Source organism: Microcebus murinus, chromosome 14 (genome assembly GCF_040939455.1).
Source record: "Microcebus murinus isolate Inina chromosome 14, M.murinus_Inina_mat1.0, whole genome shotgun sequence".
Classification (NCBI taxonomy): Eukaryota; Metazoa; Chordata; class Mammalia; order Primates; family Cheirogaleidae; genus Microcebus; species Microcebus murinus.
Window position 1 is genome coordinate 73,080,427 of NC_134117.1, and position 24,548 is coordinate 73,104,974.

General features: G+C 61.6%; 1 protein-coding gene across 1 annotated transcript in view; it reads left to right on the forward strand.

Annotated features, from left to right (window-relative positions):
• The first annotated feature begins 516 nt into the window (after positions 1 to 516).
• Positions 517 to 24,548, forward strand: part of RASGEF1A (RasGEF domain family member 1A) — an 81,905-nt gene continuing 57,873 nt past the window's right edge. Inside the window, exon 1 of the mRNA XM_076010261.1 lies at positions 517 to 584. The gene's annotated coding sequence lies outside the window, so the exon portion shown is untranslated. The remainder of the gene's footprint in view (positions 585 to 24,548) is intronic.

Consider the following 24,548-nt stretch of genomic DNA (forward strand, 5'->3'; position numbering starts at 1 on the left):
TGCCCCGCCGCCCCGCGCCCGCCCAGCTCGCCCGGCTCGCCCCGCGCTCTCGCGCCCGCCGCCCCGCGCCTGCCCCGCGCTCTCGCGCCCGCCGCCCCGCGCCCGCCCCGCGCTCCCGCGCCCGCCGCCCCGCGCCCGCCCCGCGCTCCCGCGCCCGCCCGGCTCGCCCCGCCGCCCCGCGCCCGCCCGGCTCGCCCCGCGCCCGCCCCGCGCTCTCGCGCCCGCCCGGCTCGCCCCGCGCCCGCCCCGCGCTCTCGCGCCCGCCCGACTCGCCCCGCGCCCGGCTCGCCCCGCGCCCGCCCCGCGCTCCCGCGCCCGCCCTACTCGCCCCGCGCCCGGCTCGCCCCGCGCCCGCCCCGCGCTCCCGCGCCCGCCCGGCTCGCCCCGCGCTCCCGCGCCCGCCCGCGCTCCGCCGCGTCGGCTGCGTTGGGAGCGGCTCTGCCCGCAGCTGGCGCAGCGCGGGGGCGGCCGCGGCGGGCGCCGAGCCGAGCCGAGCATGAGCCGCCGGCGGCGCAGGCCGCGCGCTGCTCGGGGCCCGACTGCGGCGCGAGGGCGGCGCGGGAGTGACGCTGGCCCCGACCGAGGTAGGCGGCGGCCGCCGACCCTCCGTCCCTCCCTCCGGTCGCCGGCGCGGGCAGGGCGGGGCGGGCGCGGGCCCGGGGTCCCCGGCGCGGCCGTCGTGGGACCCGGGCGCAGGCTGCGGGCGCGGGTCAGGGGCCGCGCGCGGGAAAGGGCGGCGGGAGCCCAGCGCACGCAGTTGCCGAGAACTCCGCCCCTGCCGGTCGGCGCCGGGACCCCCTGCACACCCCCTGCAGGGCCCGGGGCGGGTGTGGCGGGAGCGCTCGCGGAGGGCGGGCGTGGGCACCGCGGCCAGGTCCGTGTTCCGGGTCTGGCGTGGGGGAGGGGTGGGGAAGCTGAGGCTCTTGGGGCTGCGCAGTTGGAAGTTTCCATTTGTTCTTCTGCATTCTGGGCCCCCGCAGTGGCATGTCACACCATGGCTGTTGGGTGAGGAATTGGGGCGTGAGCTCTGCATTTGAGGGGAGAGGGCCAGGGACATGGAGAGGTGTCCTGTTCTGCCCCGTATACAAGGGTCATTTGAAGGACCGTGCTCTCTTTGCCCCGGCCTTGCTTGCACGGAGCCGGGGCAGGTGCAGCTGGCTCTGGCCGAGTGTGTGCGAGCGGAGGGGGCTCCTGCTGATTTGAGAGGGATGCAGGCAGGTCTCTGCCCCTGCGTTTCTGGCTGCCTCTGAGTGCTGGACCTGGTGGATATTTACAGAGATGCGGCAGCCCGCCTCTTGGGTGCTCCCCGGGGGCTGAGACCTGGTGGTGGCCAGGGCTCCCTCCTTCCCCGCTCAGGGCAGTGAGTCCCCCACCTATGGCTCACCCTCCGACCCAGGTCATTTTTCTCCCACTGTTGGGGCCAGGGAAGGGGCCAAATGGCTACCTGCCCCAGAGCCCAGCACACGTGGGGGCCAGTTGGCCTGAAGGAACCTCAGGGAGGTCCTGGTCTTCTCTGCCCTTGGGGCTCTCTTGCTGCCCTCTGGATGCGGTTTTGCCCAGCCCAGCCTGTCCTAGGTCTGGACCCTTCTCTACTGGGACAGAGCCTAAAGAGCAAAGCAACAGCTCCTGTCTGTCTTGAACCGGGAGCCAGAGGACCACCGGTCTTGACTTAGGAAGCATAGGCAGGCCCTCCGAGACTTGGTTTCCCCATCTGTGGACTGACACCATCGTTTTGATAACTTCTGAAGGCATTTCCATGCTGATGTCCAGTGACACTTTGCTTGGGAACCTTAGAGTGGGAGGACAGGAGGACCTCAGCTGGGTGGCTTGAGGACAGGTGGGTGGGTTCTCTCCCCTCCAGCCTTTGTCCTTAGGGCAGTGGGTCTTAGTGACCCAGCCAGAGGCCCTGCCCCTGAGAAGGGAGTGACAGCGTGGCGCTCTCAGACTCCTTGGTGAAGTACAGAGTGGTACTCCTGGACACGGCTCCCCAGGTTTGGGAGCGCACGCAGGTGTCCCCAGGTGTGCCTTGGGCCCCCAAAGCCAGCCAGTGACTGTTTTTCTCTGGGAGGCATCTTCAAGCTGCCAGCCTGATGGCTCCCTTCCACCTGGCAAATCGTGGAAATGGAACAGTTCACACAGAGCAGAGGGGTTTTGGTGTAACTTAGCAACTGCAGGCAGAAGAGGAGGGGAGGAGGAGGGGGAGGGGGAGGAGGGGGAGGGAGAGGAGAGGGAGGGGGAGGAGGGAGAAATGCTGGTGTTACAGCATTGGTGCTGGACAGAGGCTAGGAGGCCCCTGCTGGCTGGGGAGGGCAGCACTGCACCAGCGGCAGTGAGGAGCCCAGGCAGGGGAGGAGTAGACCGTCATGGGGGCGGGGCACTTGGGTGTGGCCTCCTCCCCACCTGTAGAGTGCCAGCAGAAAGCAGAATTGGAAAGCTTTGTTCTGCAGAAGCCAGATCGTCCAGTAGTCCACGTGAATGTGCTCTGTCAAGGCAGGGCTGGGGCTTGGCAACCTCTCCGGAGAGAGGCTAGGTGGGCCGGTGCCTCCCCAACCCCTGAGGAGAGGCCCTGGGGTGCTGGGGGTGGACCCCAGGGGTGTGGCTGGGGGAGGGGAGGAAGACTCAGGCCATCTCCAAATCCCTCCCTGCCCCCCACCGGGCTCCTCCCCCCTGTCCTCTGGAGGCCTTCTGCTTCAGCCCTGGTCGCTCAGGCTGTTGTTCTCTGAGAGCTTCCACATGCTGAGCAGAAACCCGCCTCCTTAACTCCCACCGCTCCAGCCTGCCTCTGGCTCCCTCGCCCTCCTTGCGCGTGGGGGGAGGGAGAGGTGCTGAAGTGGCACCAATGGGCCCACGGCTGTGGGGGGCCTCTGACACCCACTGGCCACCTAATGAGGCCTCCTGGCCTGCAGGGGTCTGGGGAGGGCTGCTGCCCTCTTCCCGGGTGTGTGCCCTTCGCACCTCCTCCTGGGCATGGAGCCCGGCGCTGTGGGTGTGTGCAAGATGTTCTAGCGCAGTCCAGAGTCTAGCTGCTACGAGTCCCTTCAGAATGTCCCGTCTAACGACCCCAGAGCAGGGTTTGGGAAGGTCGGCTGGCATTGGTGAAGGAAAGCTGGAGACCCTGACAGTCATCCCGGCCTGCCCAGAGTGAGGGAGGGCTCAGCCTCGGAATGCCTCCTGAGACAGCTGGCAGGGCCTGCCCCGGGCGCTGCAGAGAGAGGGCCCGAGAGGGCTCTCTGGCCAAGAGGGATGAGGTGTTAGGATCCACAGGGAATACGGGCTAATGGGCAGGGGAGAGGGCAGTTAAGCGGGAGTAGTCACGTGGCCTCAGATGTCTGAAGGTTCTGCAAAAGTGGCTCCTAAGAACCACATGGCACCTTTGAGCATTATTCTGGGCAACACCCAGTGGGCCCCGTCCTGGGAGGCTTCTCTGCACCTCATTCATTTGGCATGGGAATGGCTGGGCGTGGTGGCTCGTATCTGTAATCTCAGCACTTTGGGAGGCTGAGGAAGGAAGGAACTCCAGCTCCTTGAAGCTAGGAGTTGGAGACCAGCATGGGCAATATAGTGAGACCCTGTCTCTAAAAGAATGCCTGTACATTTGACATAGAAGCTCCTCAGGGTCCTCTCAGGGCTGGGATGCAGACACAGCACGGGAGAACAGACAGAGCCTGTGGGCTCCCTCCCCACCTTGAGCTCTGCCTTGGGGCTGGGCCTCAAGGAGTCGCCCTGGTTGCAGACTGAGCAGTTTGGGGTGAGCACTTCATGTGTGGGGTGCACAGACGTCACTGCCTGGTGGACAGGTGGGCCTCAGAGGTGAAGTTATTTGCGTAAGCTTCCCCCATCTTGGAAACTACACAAACCTTGCCTAGCCACGGCCCCATCTCGCCTCTGCTGGCTGCCTGCGGAGCTGTGTCTTTGGCTCGTTCCCTCCATGTCCTTGCTTCCCGCCCACTCCCAGCCCATGCCAACCTGGCATGTGCCCCCTTCAGCTCAGGGAACCTTCTGGAGAGGCTGTGGACGTCCACCGGACCTACTCCCATGCACCTGCCTCCCAGGCTCAGCCAGCCCTGGTTCTTCTAGTCCTCTGGCCTCCCTCCAGGCCCCTGTGTCCTGGGATCCTCAGGGCCTGGGCCCAACCACCCTCCCCAGGCACAGTTTCTGTTCCCTCCTGTCCTCCATTCCTTACTCCTGTCAGCCCTGCCTGTCCTCTGGCTCCAGCAGCATGCGTACCTGCTACATGACTCCAGAGCCACCAGGCACAGCCTGCCCCACGCTCCCCATCTGAGCAGATGGGCAGTGGGGTCCCCTTGCATTGAGTCATCAGCCAGTCCTATCTCTCTCCTGCCCCTCCACCTCTCCCTGCACACTGCCACCTCTGTGGGCTGCGCTGGCACCCCTGGCCTGGACAGTTGCAGCGGCACCCTTCCCCATCCTTCCCTGCACTTTCTTTCCCCACGCAGGGCTTGGCCTTGGCCTCTGCTAGGATTCCCCACCATGCTCCCCCACCAGTTGACTCCCAGCCTCCTAGGGTGCCTTCCTGCACCTTCCTGCTGTGCAGGGTGCCCCAGATCTCTCTGTAGCACGCTGCCCCTGGTGTACTTGTCTGTGATTCCTTGCAGTCCCGCCTACACCAGGGCTGTTGGCCCCCAGCTCCGAGATGGTAGCTGCGCTGGTGGACTCAGCAAACATTCATGGGATGTGTGTGGAGTCGCTGAGCCACTGTGCATGGTGGGGCAGAGGCACAGAGGCATCTGGGAGTGTGCGCAGAGGTGCCTGGGCAGCGCTGCAGCTGCCCCTTCAGGGAGAAGAGAGGAGAGCAGACCTGAGAGCTCTGGGACAGGCACGGGGGTGTCTGGAAGCCCGACCTGTTCAGGAAGGAAGAGTAGGGGCAGTGCTGGGAAGCCAGCACCCTGCTTGTTGTTACCTCTACTTCTGTTTCTCCAAGTGTCACCCCAGACTCTACCTTGAAGAGAGAGTTCTCCTGGATCCAGTTGCCGTGGCAACAGTGTTAACAAAGAGTGGCTTATGTGGAGGAGCCTGGCTCACCCAGAAGCTGAGGGGCTGGGAGGGGTTGTTCTGATGGGTTGGTTCGGGAAGCCTGTTTCCCCGCCCCCACCAAGGCTGTCCAGATTTGGTGGGCCCTCCCCCACCCTCTCTCCTTGGGTTCTTCAGGCCTCCGGCACCCAGACCCACCCAATGTGAATGTCATCTTGGATTCCATGTGGGTGTGGCCTGGATCCCAGCCACAGCAGGGGTGCCTTCCTTCTTGGGGGTAGGTGCATGTGCCCAACCCTAGCCCCATGCATTTCCATGGTGAGGAGCTGCATTTTGTCGCTGTGGAAACCCAGACCTAGAGGCGCAGACTTTTCCTGCCTGGGACTGCCCTGCAGACTGTCCTGTGCCAGCCCTTTCTGTGTGCTCCGAACAAGCCTTCCTGGGCTGTGTCCTCTCCTGGGCAGAGCTGTGCAGCCTGGCTCTGGTCGCTAGGACCCCGGTGCTGCCCTCACAGCATGGGCGAGGGGCGGTGGACCAGCTGGGAGCATTAGGCTTGGATGGGTTTGGAGACTCACAGGAAGGAGCTCTGGGAGTTCCTGGGGGTGTCTTGATTCTTTCATGAGTTAATTACTCATAGCAGGCAGGACGTGTGTCAGTTATTCATTTTATTATTGTTATAAGTAATGGGTGGTCCTGGGCTGGATGAGGAATGGAGTCCCTTTTCAGGCCAAGCTAGGACAGGTGAGCATTAGCTGCCCAGGGAGATCTCACGTCCTGCCCATACTACCCGCTGGAGGGAGGGGGCCTCTCATGCCCTGTGCCCCTCCCTCCTCTGGCCTGGGCAGCCCTGGGAGCCGAGCTCACCTGACCCAGCTGGAGTGTGTTACACCTGCTCTGAGGTGACCTGCAGGCACGTGGGCCAGATCACCTGGCCTTTGGTGTTGTTGTTGTTGGTGGTGGTGGTGGTGAAGCTTCTCAAGGACATAGGAGAAGGGATGACACTGGTCCGAGCTGGCAGGGTTGGCCAGGGGTCTGAGAGCTGTTCCTCATGGAAAGGCCAAGGCAGCCGGAGCCACTTCCCAGAAGGGCAGGGCGTGGCAGGGAGATGCCCACAACCTGTGTGTCCCCACCAGAGTCTTTTTTTTGATGCTGGCATCATTATACCAATTTTATTGCTGAACCTCCTGGGTCTGGAGAGAGGGGCAGAGGTAGCGTTCGAGCCCAGGTCTCTCCCTGGTGCCAAGAACCACTTTGGAGGGTGGGTGACGTGTTCCTCTGCTGCCTCCCTTCATCTTCCTATACGGGGCTTCTGACACCGTCCTGTGTCCTCTTATCTCATGCACACCTTTGACAGTTGTGACTTAGGCCAGTGCCCACACACGGACCTGGGCCGGGGGCTCTGATGTGGGGGTTTAGAGAGGGTGTGTGCACCCTCAGGAGACGCGTGTGGGGAAGCAAGCACCGTGCCGCCGGAGGAGGCCCGAAAAGGTGCGCTTACAGGTGAGGCCGCACCTGGCCGGCAGGGAGCTCCCAAGGGTCAACCGCGCACGGTCTGCCTCCCTCCGAGGCAGGGAGCTGCGGTCTGACCCTTGCATGCTGCTCACGGGAAGGTTTCAGGGTGGATGGCCACAGCATGCCCAGCCCTGGGGAAGCTGAGTGGGCCCAGCAGGAGGTTCCAGGGACGCTGTCGCTGCCCCAGGCAGGAGGCTGCCTGCTTTGCCTGCAGCCCCTCAGCCAGCCCTTAGGGGACTCAGGATGTGCCCTCAGGTCCAGCTGGCTCCTGGCTTACCCTGCTGGATGTCGGTCTTCCTGGGGTCCACTGTGAGTGTCGCTGGGTCTGCTCTGGGTGCTCCTCATCGCTGGACCCCAGGACCAAAGGCTATGCTGGCATGGTGGACAGGGGAGCTCCGTCCATCTGTCCAGGGACGACCAGTGAGGGTGGTGTAGGGCGAGGGCACTGGCCTGGGAGCCCAGGGCCCGCACACCGGCCCCAGCCACCCTCTCCCTGCTGCCGTCCCCTGTCCTGCCCACCCTTCCTAGGAAGGCCAGCTCTGGGGCAGTGGCACTTGGGCTGCCTGGAGAGCCTGCCAGGTGTGGAGAGGCTGCACTGCATGGTGGACGATGAGGGCCAGCGTGGGTGTGTGTGGCACAAAGAGAAGCCACAGGCATCCTGGGCCTGTGCTTTGGCCCGTGGGAGCGCCACAGCCCAGCAGCCCTGTGGCTCGGCAGCCCACCCGAGCCTGCCAGGCCCCTCTGAGCTCCCTGCCATCTGGGCCACACTGCTCTCCTTCCCAAGGGACCAGCCGCCTCGTGTGGCCACAGCATCACCCCAGGAAAGGCATGTGCCCCTCTGGTGTCAGACGAGTTGTGACAGGTGTCCCTTGAGGAAATGGGGCACCAGGTTGTCCATGAAGGATGAGGGCGGGTGTTAGGAGGGGCGTGTTCACCCGGCCCTGGCCCCTCACTGCGGGCCTCCTGACAGGCCAGGCCATCACCTGCCCGTGGCACCCTCACCTGCTCAGAGGACGCAGGTGGCTACGCTGACTTAACCTGGACTGTGCCTCAGTTGCCTCATCCTCAGCGCCAGCACAGCGGTTTCCAGAGCCCCGGGCTTTATGACGCGCCCCTCCCACCTGCCGGCCCTCCCGGCTCAAGGAGACAGATGCCGGCCGGAAACCCGTGCAGCCCAGGTGGTCTCCGAGCTGCGATGGCTGTGCCCCTTGGAAGCTCTCACGCCTTTCCCGGTCTCGCCCTGTGCCCCGCACCAGGGCACAGCCATGTGCTTTGGCCAGAAGCACTGACTGCCTGGGCTTGGGTGGCGGCAGGAGGAGTGGACTACGGCCCCTTGAGTCTGTTGGTCCTGGGGCATACACCCTTCCTCCCCAGGCCAGCAGGGGGCCAGAACAAGGCCCACATACCCCCTGCAGGAGCCCAGGGGACGGTAAGCCCAGCCGCAGGCAGACATCGTGCCGCAGGTGTGGATGGTAGCGGCCTGCTGCACGGGTTGGCGTGGAGAACATGTGTGTCCAGGCCTGCTTCAGAATGCGGAGGGCACAGCACACTCTGCGAGCCCCTGTTATCACCAGCACCCTGTGCAGTCACTGCCCTGGGCGTGGGTAGAGGCCCGGGGCAGGGGACTGTGGGAGAATGGCCCCTGCCCTCTTAGGAAGGGGAATGTCACTTCCTAGGACAGCCCTGCGGGCCAGATGAGACTGATGTGTGGAGGAGGGGCAGGCCGAGGCACCCACCACATGGTCACGGCATCTCTTCCCCACCCAACACGGTGTCAGCACCAGGGCCCCAAGGGGTTGGAGCCGCCCACCTGATGTGTCCGGGGCAGCTAGGCATAGTGGCCCAGGTGGGTGCGGACATGCTCGCCGACGCTCGGAGGGTTAAGAACCCTGCCTGCAGCTGATAGCCAAGAAGCGGCCAGTCCCGGGCATGCACCCAGGCCAACTGCCCCTCCCACGCCACCGTGACTCCAGAGCCATGTGAGGGATGTGCTCTCTGGTCCCCCAACCTGAAGGACGGACTCGGGCAGAGCCATCAAAGAAGGGAGGTGCGACGTGGGGAGAGGCGTCGACCACGGTCCTAGCCACTGTGTGTGGCAGTTTGGTCTCTGGGAGTGCAGACGCAGTCTGAAAATTGACAACAAACGAACATGATGACTGGGAGACAGAGGAGTGCCAGGGCTTCCATTCCAGGGTGCTTAGGGCGGCCTCCTGGGGAGGCTGGGTTTGAGCAAGGCCTGGAGGAAGAGGGGAGGAGGCTGAGTGCATGTCTGGTCCCAGAGGGAACAGTGAGTGCCAGGCCCCAAGATGGGTGAATGCTGGCACGTCCAGGCATGGCAAGAAAGCTGGAGGACGTAGACTGGGGATTTCATGCCACCTCCACAGCTCATCTGTGTCTGCACATGGATGGTGCCAACGGAGGCCATGCCGCCGGCCAGCTGTGGCATGTGCTAGTCCACACCTGACACATTCTCAGCCCCGATGTGGAGAGTCATGTGCCTCCTCCAGGACAGACCGGGGACCAGAGCTTGCTTGAGGGAAGGAGATCCATGGAGTGGCACTGAGTGTGGGGTTCCCTGGAAAGCCAACAGATGTGGCACGTGCATCACTGTGCAGCTGGGGCCTCTGGAAAGACCACTCTGGCTCTCTCCCGCTGCATCTCACTCTCTCTCCTTGCAGAGCCCCTGCTCAGCTTCAGCCTCAGCTTTTCAGCCCCTCTGGAGCTGTCTTCCCTCCCCAGTGGTGGCTGCTCTTTATACGTCTCCTATAGGTCTGGGTGTCTTGTGCTCCATGCCGCTAGCAGCGGACCTGTTTCCTTTGCAGGGCTCTTGGCCTTTGTCCCTCAACCTCAGTTTGCTCATGGCTATCTGTTCTCACAAGCTTCCACCGGAGGAGGAGGAGGAGGAGGAGGAGGAGGAGGAGGAGGAGGAGGAGGAGGGGGAGGGGGAGGGGGAGGGGGAGGGGGAGGGGGAGGGGGAGGGGGAGGGGGAGGAGGAGGTCGTGATGGAGGTGGTGATGAAGCAGCGGTGGGGCTGGTTCACAGTGGAGGTGTCATTCGTGGTGGTAATGGAGAAACCTTTTACTGGGGCGTGTGCACTGTTCTGGCTGTGAAGACTGGAGAAGGCGGTGCTTCCTCCGAGGAATGCTGTGCTGGAGGACGGCCGTGTGGTGTGGTTGCCTGGGTGCATGTGGATGTGTGCCTGTGGGTAACTCCACCCTCTTTCTGTGCCTCTCCCTTCCCCTCCCTGTCCAGGACATTGCTCGTCTGATGCATCCTGCCCACTTGTCCCTGCGTGCCTGTCAGAGCTGCCTGTGTCGGTCTGGCCGCGTGGCCCAGCGCCGCCTGAGTGGTGGAGCGGAGAGCTGCGGGAGGTGTGCTGGGCTCTCTTGTGGGGGAGCCGGCACTGGGGAGCACCGGGCTGGGTGGTGCGGCTGGGAGCAGGCTGGGAGCCCTGGGTCTACCCAGGAGGTGTGGGGTTAGAGTGCTGGGCAGGGATGGGAGACCTTAGTCACTAGTCTGGGAAGTATCAGCTTGGGTTCTGACTCTGGTCCTGCTGCTAAAATTTTGTAAGGTGTTGAAAATATTACTTATGCTGCTGAGCCTTGGTTTGCTTATCTGTAAAGGGGTAAATCCTTGTTCTTACGACAGTCAGAAGAATGAAGTGACATTGGAGCATAAAGCTCTCAGTGCATGGCCTGGGCTGTGGTCAGCGGTCAACAAACGGTGGGGTTGGGCGTGGCCTGTCAGTGGGTCCAGCAGGGCAGAGTGCGGGGGGAGTGGGGCCAAGACAGGACTTCCAGAGTAGGCCTGTCCTTCTGAAGCCCTGGGCCCTCCATCAGTCAGGGCTAGACATGGTGCTGGACTCGAGCCTGCAGTGGGTGTCCTGGAACCGGTGTGAGGGGAGGGCTAGTGGTTGGTGATGAAGCTGCGGGTCCCCTGTGCAGTGGTTCCGAAGGGGAGACAGCTCAGCGTTCAGGCAGTGGGTGGCAGAGCTGGTGCCACTCTTGTCCCTTCTGCTGCCGTGGAAGCGGGCCAGAGAGCCAGCCTTCCATCTGCTTCATCCCTGGAAGCTGCTGGAAGAGGCAGGGCCGGATTCCCCAGGGCTGCAGGAACCCGGAGAGAGAAGCCAGATCCGATGGGAGGTGCAGGCACAGCCAGGGACGAGACCTCTCCAAGACCCCAGTGCAGATTAGTGGCAAGGCCAGGACCATAGCCCAGAGCCCCTGCTCTACCTCAATTTACAAAGTGAAGTGTATTTATTGTAATAGCCTTTTAAAAGTAAAAGGGGTCCATGTGGAGCATGTCTGTCCCATCCCAGGCGGCCGGTTACCCGTGTCCCCTCCCGAGGTCAGGTGGCGCACGCGCAGTGTGTTACTCCTGCGTGTGACGGCTGCGTCCGGGCCACCTGGCTCTTAGCTCAGGGTACATCTTGGAGCCCCTGCCTGGGTGCACAGAGAGTGGCCTGGCTGTTTTTAACAGGTGGAACGGAGGCACGCTTGTCATTTTGATAGATTTTGCCAAACTGTGCTCCACAGCCGCACCAACTCTGTTCCGTGGGCGGCGGAGCCCGTCCCCCAGCCCCCGCCCTTCGCCCAGGGCAGCTGAGAGGCCGACCTCCTCCCCGGCGCCCGTTGGGTGCAGGAACGGGACGGGCTCCCGCAGCCACAGCGGTTTTCTCCTTGACTCACCGGAGCCCTCCCGCCTGAGTGAAGGAAACTGACACTTCAGAGGGTGAGCTGCAAACGGTCCCCCAACTTACTGTTTTCATGTTATGATTTTTGCCTGCCATGTAGAACTTTTAAAATGTATTTAGCCAGAGCCATCTTTTTTTAATGATTTTGCGGTTTTGTTTCATGCATATTAGGTGTGAGCCCTGTGAAATGACTCTTTCTGTAGGTCATAAATGGTTGCCTTTCAGTAATTTCACAGAGTTTAAACTAACAGAAAGGCCTTCTCTACTCTGAAACTATAAAGAAATTCTCATGTATTCTCATAGGCTTATGGTTTTGTTTCTCAATGTGAATATTTGATCCATCTGGCAGGACTCCAGCTTGTGTTTTTCCAAATGGCCACCCATCTGTCCCATACCACTTATTACATAATCGCCTTGTCCTCACGGATTTCGAGTATTACGTTTACCATGCACTAAGCTGCCATATGTGTTTGGGGTCATTTCTAGCCTTTCCTGTCTGCCTCATTGTTCTGACTGTGTTCGTGTAATGATACTATGTTTTATTATTTATTTTTTGAGAAAGGTCTTGCTCTGTCTCCCAGGCTGGGGTGCAGACTAGCTCACTGCAACTCCAACTCCTGGGCTCAAGTGCCCCTCTTGCCTCAACCTCCCCAGTAGCTGGGATTACAGGCACATGCCACCATACCTGGCTAATTTTTAAAACTTTTTATAGAAATGGGCTCTCACCATGTTTCCAGGCTGCTCTCAAACTCCTGGACTCAAGCAGATCCTCCCACCTTGGCCTTCCAAAGTGCTAGGATTATAGACATGAGTCACCACGCCTGTTCTCATGTTTTAAATTTAACTCTTACTCTGAAAATTTCTAAACATTCTGAAAAGTAAAGAGAAAAAAAAAACGAACCTCCACATGCTGATTGCTGGAGTTCAGCAGTTGGGGTTACCAGTTTACAGCGCTCACTCATTTTGTCCTTCCCTTTCCCTCTTTCCTCCCTCCCTTCCTTTCTTCCTTCCACCCTTCCCTCTTCCCTTTCCTTCCCTCTTCCTTTCTTTCTCTTATTCTTTTTTCTTTGGCTGAACATTTAAAGCCTATCCCTGGCCCTAGTCATTCGCCCCCCCCCACTCTGGCTGTGGGTCTCTATAGCAAGCCAGCGGGTGGGCGAGGACAGCGCCCTGCAGGACCACGTGATCGTTATTGCACTGGACAAAATTAGCTGCAGTTCCTTCCTAAAACTCCACGCATAGTCAGTTTTCCTTAACTGTCTTGAAAATGCCTTATTATAGTTGGTTTGTAAAGTCAGTGACCAAAATAAACTCCATGTGTGGTGTTTGGTTGTTCTCTTCTCTTCTCTTCTCTTCTCTTCTCTTCTCTTCTCTTCTCTTCTCTTCTCTTCTCTTCTCTTCTCTTCTCTTCTCTTCTCTTCTCTTCTCTTCTCTTCTCTTCTCTTCTTTTCCTTTCTTTCTTGTCTCACTCTCTTGCCTGGGCTAGAGCTTCAGCCCAGCTCACAGCAACCTCAAACTCCTGGGCTCAAGTGATCCTCCTGCCTCAGCCTCCCGGGTAGCTCAGACTACAGGCATGCGCCACTGTGCCCAGCTAATTTTTCTATTTTTAGTAGAGATGGGGTCTCGCTTTTGCTCAGGCTGGTCTCGAACTCCTGGGCTCAAGCAATCCTCCTGCCTTAGCCTCTCAGAGTGCTAGGAATATAGACGTGAGCCACCACACCTGGCCTGGTTGTTATTTTTCTTAAGACTCTTCATTGTAAAGGAGCCCCTTCCCCCTTCTTTTTTTTTTTTTTTTTTTTTAATTTTTTTTTTTTTTGTTTGTTTGTTTTTTGAGACAGAGTCTTGCTTTGTTGCCCAGGCTAGAGTGAGTGCCGTGGCGTCAGCCTAGCTCACAGCAACCTCAAACTCCTGGGCTCGAGTGATCCTTCTGCCTCAGCCTCCCGGGTAGCTGGGACTACAGGCATGCGCCACCATGCCCGGCTAATTTTTTATATATATATCAGTTGGCCAATTAATTTCTTTCTATTTATAGTAGAGATGGGGTCTCCCTCTTGCTCAGGCTGGTTTCGAACTCCTGACCTTGAGCAATCCGCCCGCCTCGGCCTCCCAAGAGCTAGGATTACAGGCGTGAGCCACAGCGCCCGGCCTAATTTTTTTTGAGACAGAGTCTCACTTTGTTGCCCAGGCTAGAGTGAGTGCCGTGGCGTCAGCCTAGCTCACAGCAACCTCAAACTCCTGGGCTCAAATGATCCTCTTGCCTCAGCCTCCCGAGTAGCTGGGACTACAGGCATGCACCACCATGCCCGGCTAATTTTTTCTTTATATATTAGTTGGCCAATTAATTTCTTTCTATTTATAGTAGAGACGGGGTCTCGCTCTTGCTCAGGCTGGTTTCGAACTCCTGACCTCGAGCAATCCGCCCGCCTCGGCCTCCCAGAGTGCTAGGATTACAGGTGTGAGCCACCACCCCGGCCCCCTTCCCCCTTCTTTAAAAAAAAATGTCATTGCCTTATAGAAACTCAGTGAGTTGTCTGTATGTTACCTCTAAGACTTACCTGTTTGACTTCTCCGTGGCGCCATTTAACTGACTCTGCCACTCCCAGTGTTTCCTCACATGGGGTTTTCATTTTGTGCAGGCTCGCCTTATCTTGGCAGGAGTGCTCCAAGGTGCTACCATGTCCTTTGAGTCGCCATGTCAGGTCTGGTCGCAGTGGGTTGAACATGGAGATGGGCTGTCCTCCCTGGCGTCTGTCCCCCTGACAGTGTCATCCATTGATGAACACTGTGTAAGTCAAGTGTGGCATCGAGGATTGCCACACAGCACCTGTCTAATTCTGCAGTTCCTTCTGAATGCATTTGAGGAATTCTTCTGTAAGATGTTCCCTCATCAGCCATTGCTATTTGGTTACCCCGAGATCAGCCCATTAGAAAAAGCAGGGCAAGGGCTGACTTCTCACAGCCACCCCGGGTTCTGCTGAGCCGAGCTGCTTGCGGACGTTTGCTTTGAGCGTCTCCGCACTCACCTCACCGCGGGCCCTCCTCCCGCTGCGCCGCCTCTCCCGCTCGCCCCTGCAGTCCCTGTGGTGTTTCTGGCAGGATGAACGCTTGTTAGGTCCAGAGCGGAGAGGGAGACACGCGGAGCTTCATGTGTAGCAAATGCTGTTTATTTGAGCATCTGGGTGCAGACGGGTGGAGGCCAAAAAGAGCGTCCACTAGAGAAAAGGGAGAGCCGGGGGTTTATAGGTTTGGATGGAAGTCTGGGGAGGGTGAATTTTTTGCTCTGAACATTAAGCGGTCTGCAGCCGCCTGTGGTCAGAGTGAGATTTACAACCTCTGGACTCCAGACCCCTGCTTGTTTCACAGGCTTTGTGATCACTCTGAGCTTTCCATTAACCGCTTTTCATCCTATACATTCTTCCCTGCTCCCACCCAAAGCAAACCTAACAGTAGCCTCCCAACCCACTGCACAAGGCTGAGTTCTAGAAGATGGAGCATGGTGAGCAGGGCAGTCCTGGGCGGGAGGTGCGTCTGGTGGCCACAGCTGCGCTGCCCCTCTCACCAGGCCTGCGCTGAGTGTCCAGGAGCCCCAGCTGCTGCCCACAGCCCCTTGCCTGCCTTCCCTCTGGTCACCAACAGTGACCCATGGCGCTCCCACCGGTGGCTTCCCCTCCACCTTGGATGCTGCCTGCCGCCCTGCCCTGCCTGCCCGCAGCCCCAGCAGTCTGGGCGCTTGCTCACAGGACTGATCCAGGCAGTCGCCACCCCTCCAGGCCTCAGTGAGCCCTGAAGACGCTGCTCGTGCGCACCCCGCGATGGTGCACACGGCCCGCTCCTGCCCAGCCCCTGCAGCCACAGCACCCTGACTGCACCCTCTCGGCCCCCACTGCCCCCCCCCGCCACTCAGCCGCCTGCCCTCCCCTTCCTGCGGGGACAGACAAGGTGCCACAGAGCCAGAGCCAGGAGGCTCCAGTCAGGCCTGTGCTGACCTTCAGGGCCTTGCCCAGAGCCTGAGGAAGCAGGAAACACAGCAGGGCAGGCCCCTGCACAGCCCTCCTCAGCACAGGGCAAGAAGGGCCACCCCGGGTGCAGCGGGCGCGGTGAGGGCAGGCCCAGTCACACCCTGGGGCGTGTGGGCTGCGGCTCCGGTGCAGGGTGCTGCCCCTCAGAGGGCTGCTGCGGATAGGTGAGCGGCTTGCCATGCTGGCTCGGGGTCATGCCGCAACCCTGGCAGATGGGACTGCTTTTGCCCCCTTGTCCAGATGAGGAAACTGAGGCAGGGACCGCCAGGAGGAGCCAGTCACTCTGGGCAGTGCTGTTCACTGCAGAGTGAGAAGGGGTGCTGTGGGGGCTCCAGCTGTGGGTGCCCTTGGTGGCCGTGGCCCTTGGCGCCCACTGAGAGGGGCTGTGCGTAAGTCCCTGGGAGCAGCAGAGGCCTGGGCCCCAGATGTGCTGGGTGGCTTGGGCTGGGGCAGGGAAAGGGCCCACCTGGTAAGCCGCAATCCCAGGGCCCAGGGGAGCACATTGAGGGTGCCAGCAGGCTCTCTGCAAGCTGCGGTCATGTACTCGGACATCTGGGCCTGCTGCCCAAGAGGGAACCCAAGAGGGACATTGGATTCCCTCTTGTTCTCTCTCTAGTCACTCTGCCCACTCAGTGGACAGAGCTCTCGTGGGTGCCATGGGGACAGCCTGGGCTTTCCAGGCATCCCACTGTGGCTCAGAGGCCCCACGGCCACCTCATCCCTGGCAGGTCTGACTTCTGGGTTGGCCTGCAGCACCCAAAAACAGCTGGCCTGTGAAGCAGCACCACAGGCATTTCTTGGGCTGCCATTGCTGGTTGCTGGATGGGGTGAGGTGGCCAGATGTGCCCTCCCTCTTCCTGTCCCTCTTCCTCCCAGTGGGAGCCACATCCTGGGCCATGAGGGTCAGACAGGAAGCATGGCAGCCCCAGCCTCAGTTTCCCCATCTGCAAGGTGGACAGCTGGGCTCAGGCTGCCCTGCTCTCCTAGGGTACATGGCGGCTCAGCATACACTGCCCAGTGGGAAGCAGGGCTGTCTTTCCAGGACACTCTGTGCAAAGCCCCCAAAGACTCTCTCCTCGAGCCCTCCATGAGTCAGCCCCCATCCCTCCCCGCCCCTCCTGGGGGAGGCCAGGCCAGTGCTTCCTTTGAGAGGCCTGAGGCCCTGGTGCCTTGGTCAGAGATGCCCTGATGTGTCTGCTTGGGGACTGTCTGCCCCGGTTACCTGCACCCCTAGAACCTGCTCCCCAGCACTGTGCATGGCCCAGGCCTGCGCCTCCTGCCTGCTCCGCTGGCAGATGCAGTCACCCTCTCTCCCTCTGTCCCATGTCCAAAGCCAGTGAGCCGCTTGCCCACACGATCCCCCATGGGGAGCTTAGGAAGCACGTGGGCGGCAAGGGCAGCCCTGGGTTGGAGCCCAGCTTGTCCATCTCCTGCCTGGTGTGAGTGGCTGCCACCTCTGGATCTCCACCACTGCCTCTGTGAAACTGCTCTAGGGCAAGGGGAGGCTGGCCAGGCCCAGGCCCGGCGTTCTCGGGTCCACCCTTTGCCAAGCCCTCCCACCTGGCCCAGGGCCTCCAGGCCCACGGGCTCACCCCAGCTCTGTCTCCTAGGTCCCAGGTCCAGCAGTGGGTGAGCCTGGCCACATCTGGATGAGTGCCACAGCATGCATGGCGTGGTGTGGCCAGAACGGTCAGCAGCGTGGACTCCCTGCAGCCAGGCCCCCTGTGGCCCTCTGGGGGCGTCCTACACAGTGTTTCCTCAGGCAGAGGGTGGCCTTTACCTGAACAGCCTGGCAGAGGTTGCGGGCAGGCTCTGGGGGCGTCCTACACAGTGTTTCCTCAGGCAGAGGGGGGCCTTTACCTGAACAGCCTGGCAGAGGTTGCGGGCAGGAGAGGAAAGGCAGGAGGGAAGGACTTTCCTAATTCACATGCAGGCTACAGCTTGTAGTGTTGCTTGGCAACCAGAGGAAGAGGAGGGTGTGGGAGGGGAGCCCAGACCACACTGGCCTGGCCTGCTCTGGACTGGTCCTTCTTTGGGGTAGTGGGGTGTGAGCAGGCAGACAGAGTTGGGAACCAGCTGGTGGCCCCAGGCTGTCCCTCCAGAGCTTCTTCCCAGAGGAGCCAGGGGTGCTGGGGCTCCCAGGAATGGCCACACGCCCACCACTTGGTGGTCCTCAGCTGGAGGCTGAGCCAGCACTAGGCTTTAGGTGCCCCTGACGTGGGAGTCTGGGTTGTGGTCTCAGCTCTGGCCCTGACCAGTGTCTTGTGTCCTTGGACAGACTCAGTTCACACCTCTGACCTCAGTTTGTGCTTCTGGACAACGAGCCAGTAGCACTGTTCACAGGGCTGACTGCAAAGAGTAAATGACAAAGCTGCAACATTTCAGTCCAGCGCACGGGCTGGTGGCCGAGAGATGCGGGGCTCTGTGGGCAGTGGCGCCTGCACCCCGAGCTTGCAGTCTAAGAAGATGGGGCGGGACTGGGTTCAGCTGTCCCACTGCGGCCCACTCCACTGTCCAGGATGCCCCTGGGGCTCCAGGCCCAGGTGGCAAGCCAGGCAAGAGAGGTGGCAAAGTGGGGCAGGAAGGAGGGATGCTGAGCAGGCAGCGGAGGTGAGCTGGGGGCTGGGCGGTCAGCCAGGCCAGTGCAGGGCAGGGACGGTGTCGGCTCCTGGGTGGGGCCGTGTGAGGCAGTGGCTGTGGGGGTTCCTGGATCCCTGTGTGCTTCCTCAGAGGCTCATCCTGCAGCCAAGCCCGATGTTGGTGGAGGGGCTGGGCTGGGTGGGGCTGGACTCTGCCAGGCAGTGACCAAGCAGTGGCCTAGGGGGCTTCCCAGGAGGGTGCTGACACCCTGGTGCTTCCCAGTTTTCCTCCAGATGCCTAGGAATGTGGCAGCCTCTACCTGGGAGGAAAGCCCCAGGTGTCTCAGCTGGGCTGTGCGCTGGGAGGCCCTGGGTGGAAGGGCCTCCAGTAGGTCCCGGGATGGCCCTGGCCACCAGCTGCAGGGGTCCCAAGTGTCAAACCTGACGGGAACGTGGCCAAGTGTCTCTGGGGTCATTGCTCACGTGTCATGAGGGGCCTCCTTTGTCCCCTCCCTTTAGCCACAGACTTCAGGAACCCCCGGATGGCCACCGCTTGGGGCTCGCCACAGTGGCCTGTCCCACCTCTGCGCTACCACCCGGCGCCTAGACTTGCTTGTGGCGATGCGGCACACTGGAGCGGCCACCCTCATCGCCTGCCCGCGTCAGGGCCCCGCCGCCCTGTGCGGCTGGGTGTGGAGCCCAGTCCCAGGCCCCCTGGGACGATGCACGTGGGGTCCTGCAGGGATGCTGCCGGAAGCCCTGAGGCGCGGCCAGGAAGGGCCGGCAGGAGAGCTGCAGCCCGCAGCCTGAGAAGGGCTGGGCCGGGCGGCCCGCAGGACAGGTGCCTGCCAGGGAGACCCCAGGCAGGAGTGGTGCGGAGGGCTGCCCCAGTGCCTGCTGTGCCTGTCCTGGCTGGGAGCAGCCCAGGGAAGCCTGGCCTCAGCAGGGCCACACAGACCCAACAGGCAGCAGCTGGTAGCATTTACGGGGGTGGTCGACGGCGGCCCCACGCCGTCTCGGTGCCGCTCTCAGATGAAGGCAGCCTCCCTCCCTCCCTGGCCCTCTGCCACTCCAGTTCCTGGGCCTCCATGTCGGGCATTCTTGCCCAGCTCGCTTCTTCCCTGGGTGGCGGGGCACAGGAGGCGCGGCACTGCAGCCTGGAGGGCTGGCGTCCTCTGAGCACTGGCTCTGGCACGGGAGTCCTGCCCAGTCCTCTTGGGCCTTGCCCCGGCCCGACTCCCGGGCGCTGCAGGCAGGCTTGTGCTGTGGAGCCCGAGTGTCGCCCGCCCCGTCCCCGGTGCTGTGCAGCAGAGCACTGGGTGGCCGTCCCTGTCTCCTGTTGCTGCTGGGACAACCCTCCACACATTTAGCAGCTCCCACACCACACGCTGGCTGTCATGGTGTTCAGCAGGTCAGAGCTGTTCCAGCTGCAGTGGGCTGAGGCCCAGGTGATGGCCGTGGTTACCCAGGCGTCCATGGGAGAATCTCGTTCCGTGAGGTCCCTGCTGGCTGGGGCTTCTTGGCCTCCCCCTGGGCCTCGCATGAGGCATGTGCTGGGCCCCTCACGCCACCGTTTCTCTGACCACGCCCTTTCTCTGCCTGCAGCCAGGAGGGTCCTCGATTCTGAGGACTCCTGTGATTGGACTGGAACCACCCAGATAATCCGGGGCTGTCTTCCCATCTCAAGAGTCTAACCACATCTGCAGAGTCTCTTTCACTGACAAGCGAACAGCCCCAGGTTGCGGAGCCCCCAGGGTTTGCAGTCTGGGCAGTTAGACGCCCGTGTCCACACAGGCTGGGTTTGCGGGTCACGTGAGGATGAGGCAGTGGGCAGAGCAGGGTGGGTGTCAGGGAGGCCTGTTGCAGATGGGCCTTGGGTTGTCACAGCCTAGGTGGACCTAGCTGGGCCCCTTCTGTAGGAAGCCTCACTGCTGCCAGGCCGGGACGTGTGCCCCCTGACAGGCATCTGAGCCCCAGCAGGCCCTGCAGTGTGCTGGCAGTCACGGCGTCCCTTCCCTTCAGGATGACTAAGGTCCCAAGGAGCCCCACGTGGGCCAGCCTCCAGGTTGCCTCTGTGTCCACACCCTGGCTTCCTGGAAAGGCCCACAGCTTCGGGCCTGGCTGCTCTACCTTCCTGGCCCAGCCTCAGGGTCTGCTGTGCCTCCTGCTCTGCCTGCTGGCACTGTCGAGCCCAGAGGACTGTCCCTGACTCAGAGAATGTGTGCACGTGTCTGTGGGGGGCACAAGCACGGGAGGGGTGCCTGGGTCGGCCTTTCAGGGCTCTGCTTCTGGGGCCTGCCCCAGGCAAGTCACTGCCCTCAGTCTTCCAGCATTAGTGGGGGCAGGTGCCCTCCGGGTCCTCACCTGAGCTCTGATAACACACCCCTGACCAGGGTCAGGTGGGAGTTTGACGCCACCCCTGTGTGTCCTTGGGGTGCTGCCACAACCCTAATGGTCTCCCACCCACCTGTCCTGCATCACCCATGGTCAGTGGTGTTGCAGGGACTCCCTGTGATGCGTGCCTTCCCCTGCCCCCTCGGAACCTGACAGCAACGAGGAGGGGTTGAGGACTGGCCCGTGGCCACCACTGGGCCCGGTCCTTGCCCAGCAGCACCTGCCCACCTCACAGTGCTGGGGGAGCGGCTGTGTGCGCGGAAGCAGGATGGCCTGGACCCCTGCCTGTCTGGCGGGAAGCCAGGGAGGCTGCTCTTTTGCTGCTGCGAGGAGCACAGGTCACAGCCTGCTCAGGTCTGCACGACTGACGGGTCAGTGCTGCCCCCTGACCGCGTCTAGAGGTGGGACGCACAGCCATGGGCTCTGCGTCTGCCACAAACGCTGACAGCTTGTGCTCAGCAGCACGGGAAGAGCGGCAGAAACCTGTGTGGCTTTTGCTTTTCTTTCCGCTGCTGCTCCTGCCCGAGATGGTTCCTCTGCAGGGGCTCCTGGGAAAACCCTATGTCCTGGAATGGCAAGGGGCTGCTCAAGGCCGTGCAGGGAGATGCAGGCAGGTAGCATGTGGCCCCTGCCACCCAGGGGACCGCAGGGACCCACGGGGACACTTCTCATGAGGGCTGCAGGTGGCAGCTACCGGCTAATCAGCACTGCGTGCTGGGACTGGCAGGAAGAGAAACTAAGTCTCAAAAGTGGGGTTTCAGAAGGGTACAGTGGGCCTCATCTCACAGCCCTGCCTGTTGGATTTCTGGGTTTCTGGCACCTTCCTAGCTTTCTCTCTTGGCCTGCAGTCCATTGAAGAGGCATCCACTGCCTTCTACACCTTGTGGGCTCAAGGCAGAGCCCACTGCCCCAGGTGAGGTCCAGGCGCCTCCACACACTGTTCCTTCTGGACATTCAGCTGCTGGAGCCTCTGCCTGGCCAGGCAGGTCCTGCAGGCACGGCTCCACCAGGACCCCGGTGTCTCTGGCTGCAGCAGGGCCCACTGTGCAGTCCCCAGGTCTGGGGAGCCATGTTCCCTGATGATTCCCAGCCCCCATCCCTCTCTGCACCTCCCCAGGGGAAGCAGCCAGGTGGCAGGTGGGAAAACAGCTGGGCCACAATCCCCCTTGGGTGCCACTGACATTTTTGGCCGGACCTAGGGGCTGGGCAAGGGGCAGATGTAAACAAAGAGCTGACATAGAATGGAGACACGGAAGGGACCCTACTGGGGTGCCCATCCTCTTTTGCTCCTGCATGTATACCCCACACTTAGGTTCTCAGACCTTGCTGAGCAATAGAATATCCCATTAGACTGGTGGAAAATATAGTGGCATGCACCTGTCATCCCAGCACTTTGGGAAGCCATGGTAGGAGGTTCCCTTGAGCCCAGGAGTTGAAGACTAACCTGGGCAACATAGCAAGACCCCATCTCTACCACAAATTTAAAAATTAGCCAGGTGTGGTGGCACATGCCTGTAGTTCCCGCTACTCAGGAGGCTGAGATGGGAGGATCACTTGAGCCCAGGAGTTTGAGGCTCCAGTGAGCTATGATGATGCTACTGCACTCTAGCCTGGGTGAGAGAGGAACACCCCATCTCTGGAAAAAAATACCCAACAAACTGGTGGAAAATATAAATTCCAGAGCCACAACCCCAGACTCTAGTTAGTCTGGGGGATGAGCCCAGGAATCTATTTTTAGTGGTCTTCTTGGTGGGGTGGGGGGCACTTTTTGAAGGTGAATTATACCAGTTAATAGGCAGAAACTGGACTGTCCTTGGCCAGCTGGGACAATGTCTCCCTGTGGCTGGTGACGGGGTACATGGATCTGGGAACTGGCAAAGCCGCTCGGGCTGGCACGGGGATGCCCTCCCTCCCGGCCATCCTCCTTTGTCTCCCGCCTGGAGAGGAACCAGTGTCCAAGGCGCTGGCTCCCAGGCAGCGCACCCTGCAGGCCTGGGACCTCCCTGGTCCATGGGGTGCAGTGCCAGGGGGGTGCCCAGCCGGGAGCCGCACCCGCTGTCCTAGGCACACATCACTCACCACATTTTCTAGATGAGGAAATGGAGGTTCAGAGAGGTGAAGGGCTTTTGCCAGCCCCCGCAGTGGGAGACACAGAGGTGGGGTCCTCGCCCTGGCTGCTGGCCCTGCTGTGAGCACTGTGCTGTCTCCCTCCCTCAGGGACTCTCCCTGAAGCGAGCACTGAATAGTCTTGCTTTTGAAATATACATCAAACACAGAAAATGTCTGCAGGAGCACCTTTGCTGATCAAGGTGTGGTCAGACCCTGGCGTGTGCATCAGGCCCCTGGTGTGGAGCCGAGGGGGCAGGGGCATCCTGTGTCCCCGGCCCCTCTTGCCCAGCCTTCCCAGTCAGCTCCTCCCGAGGGACGCGCAGTTGGCATGGCAGGCTGGCAGGGGCGTGGGCAGCAATCCAGGGCTGGCCAGGGTCGGGGTGCCCTGCGGGCCTGAGCTATGTGCAGATGCTGCCATTCTAGTTCCATCTTAGCTGTGATATTGGCTGGCAAGGCAGGACCCTGCACTGCCATTGGCCTGGGGGGCCAACCCAGTGACAGTCTAGACCTCAGAAACTCAGAGCAGAGGGACACTGCCCCTGGGGACCCCAGCCTTGGGCATTTCCAGCTGTGGCAGCAGCGAGCAGCCGTGACACCTGGCTGCACAGGTACCACCCACACCTGGACACAGACACTGAGATTTCACCCTGGAGGGTTGAGGAGGCCACTTCCTCCCAGAGCAGGGATTCCCTCAGCCACTTCTGGACAGCTGGCCGCCCTCACTCCTCAGGTGTCCTTCGTCGTGGCAAACAGCCAAGAGACCCCTCCACAGGACAGCCAACTCCCAGGCCTGGAGAAAAGCCCTCTGGGCTCCTACACCATGGCCAGCCCCTCTGTCTGAGGACATCGTTCCCACCCGACCAGGGGCCCCTGTCCCAAGACCAGTGGATGGAGCATAAATTGTTATCATGACTTCTGTCTCATTCCTCACGAGGGTTCATTTGCAGCAGAACTCTGTGGGCGTCTGAGGAAGGTGGGCACACTGGGACACCAGAGGGAGGCAAAGGCAGAGCTCCACCCCCTGGCAGCAGCTCTGTCTTTCCCACTGAGAAGGGGGGCTCTGGCCAGACAGCAAGGAGGGCCACAGTGGCTGTGGGCTCTCTGGGCTCAGCCCCTTCCCCTGAGAGCCTCTTCCCGACAGAGGCAGTGTGGTATGTGGCCGGAGTTTCCAGACTTCCTCTGGCAGCGACGTCCTTCAGGGGACAGAAACCCCAGATAGTGCGGAAGAGATCACAGGGACTCGCTCTGTCTGGAAGGGGGTGGGGGAAAGCAGCTGAAGGTCTGGTGGAGACAGACAGTCCTGGAATGACCCTAGGGGTGTGTGGCCTTGACCTGGGAAGTGTTGAGAGAGGCAGGAAGGCTGGGGGGATGTCAGGGCGCCTGGGAAGAGGGTGGGGGCGGGGCAGCAGGGAGGGAGCAGCGCCACCCACCTCGACGGGTCGGCCACGGAGAGTCTGGGTCTTGCTGGCCAAGTCACCGGTTTTGTCTTCCTTCTTGGAGGGGTGGGAAGCCACTAAAGTGCTTTAGGAAGCTGAGGCAGCAGAGCACCCCCAGGAGGACCCCGATGGCAGAGAGTGAGGTTGGCAGGGGTGGGCGGGCCCGCGGGAGCCAGCAGTTTCCCGGGAGAGGCGGTGTCCGCCGGGACGCGGGCGCGGGCTGGACACGCGGGCGCTCAGGCGCGGGAACCGGCGCGGCCGCCAGGGCCAGGCGGGGAGGGCGGGCCGGCCTGCTCCGGCCCCGCCGCTCGGTCCGCGCTCTCCGGGGCGCCCTCTGTTGGCTGGAGTGTTTTCCTCGGGCCGCCCTTCCCGGCGCTTTGGCCTTCTGCGCCCTGCTGTTCGTTCTCCTCGCGCCCTGGGGCCCGGCCGCCCGCCCGCCGTCGGGCGTGAGGGCGCTGTGCGCTCCCTCTCTGCCGGTCGGACCGGCCCAGCGCGGCCTCCCCTGCGGGTGCCCCCTGCCCTGGTGCAGAGTCGGGGGCTTCGCCGGGCCCTCTGGGGAGCCGGCCTGTCCCCTGCGGCGCTGAGCCCCTCTGGCACAGACCGTCCCGCGCCGGCTGTGTCGGCGCCCACTTCTGCTCAGAGCTGGGCTCGCCCCGTCCGGCGTCCTCTGCCCAGACCCCATGCCTTCTCTCGTCCAGAGTGTGGGCGCTCTCGTCCACCCACACCTGCCCCTTCCACAGCTTTTCCTCTTATTTCACTGAGGGGGGGGAGGGAAAATGCTTGTGCTCCCTTCGGCATCTTTATTTATTTAAAT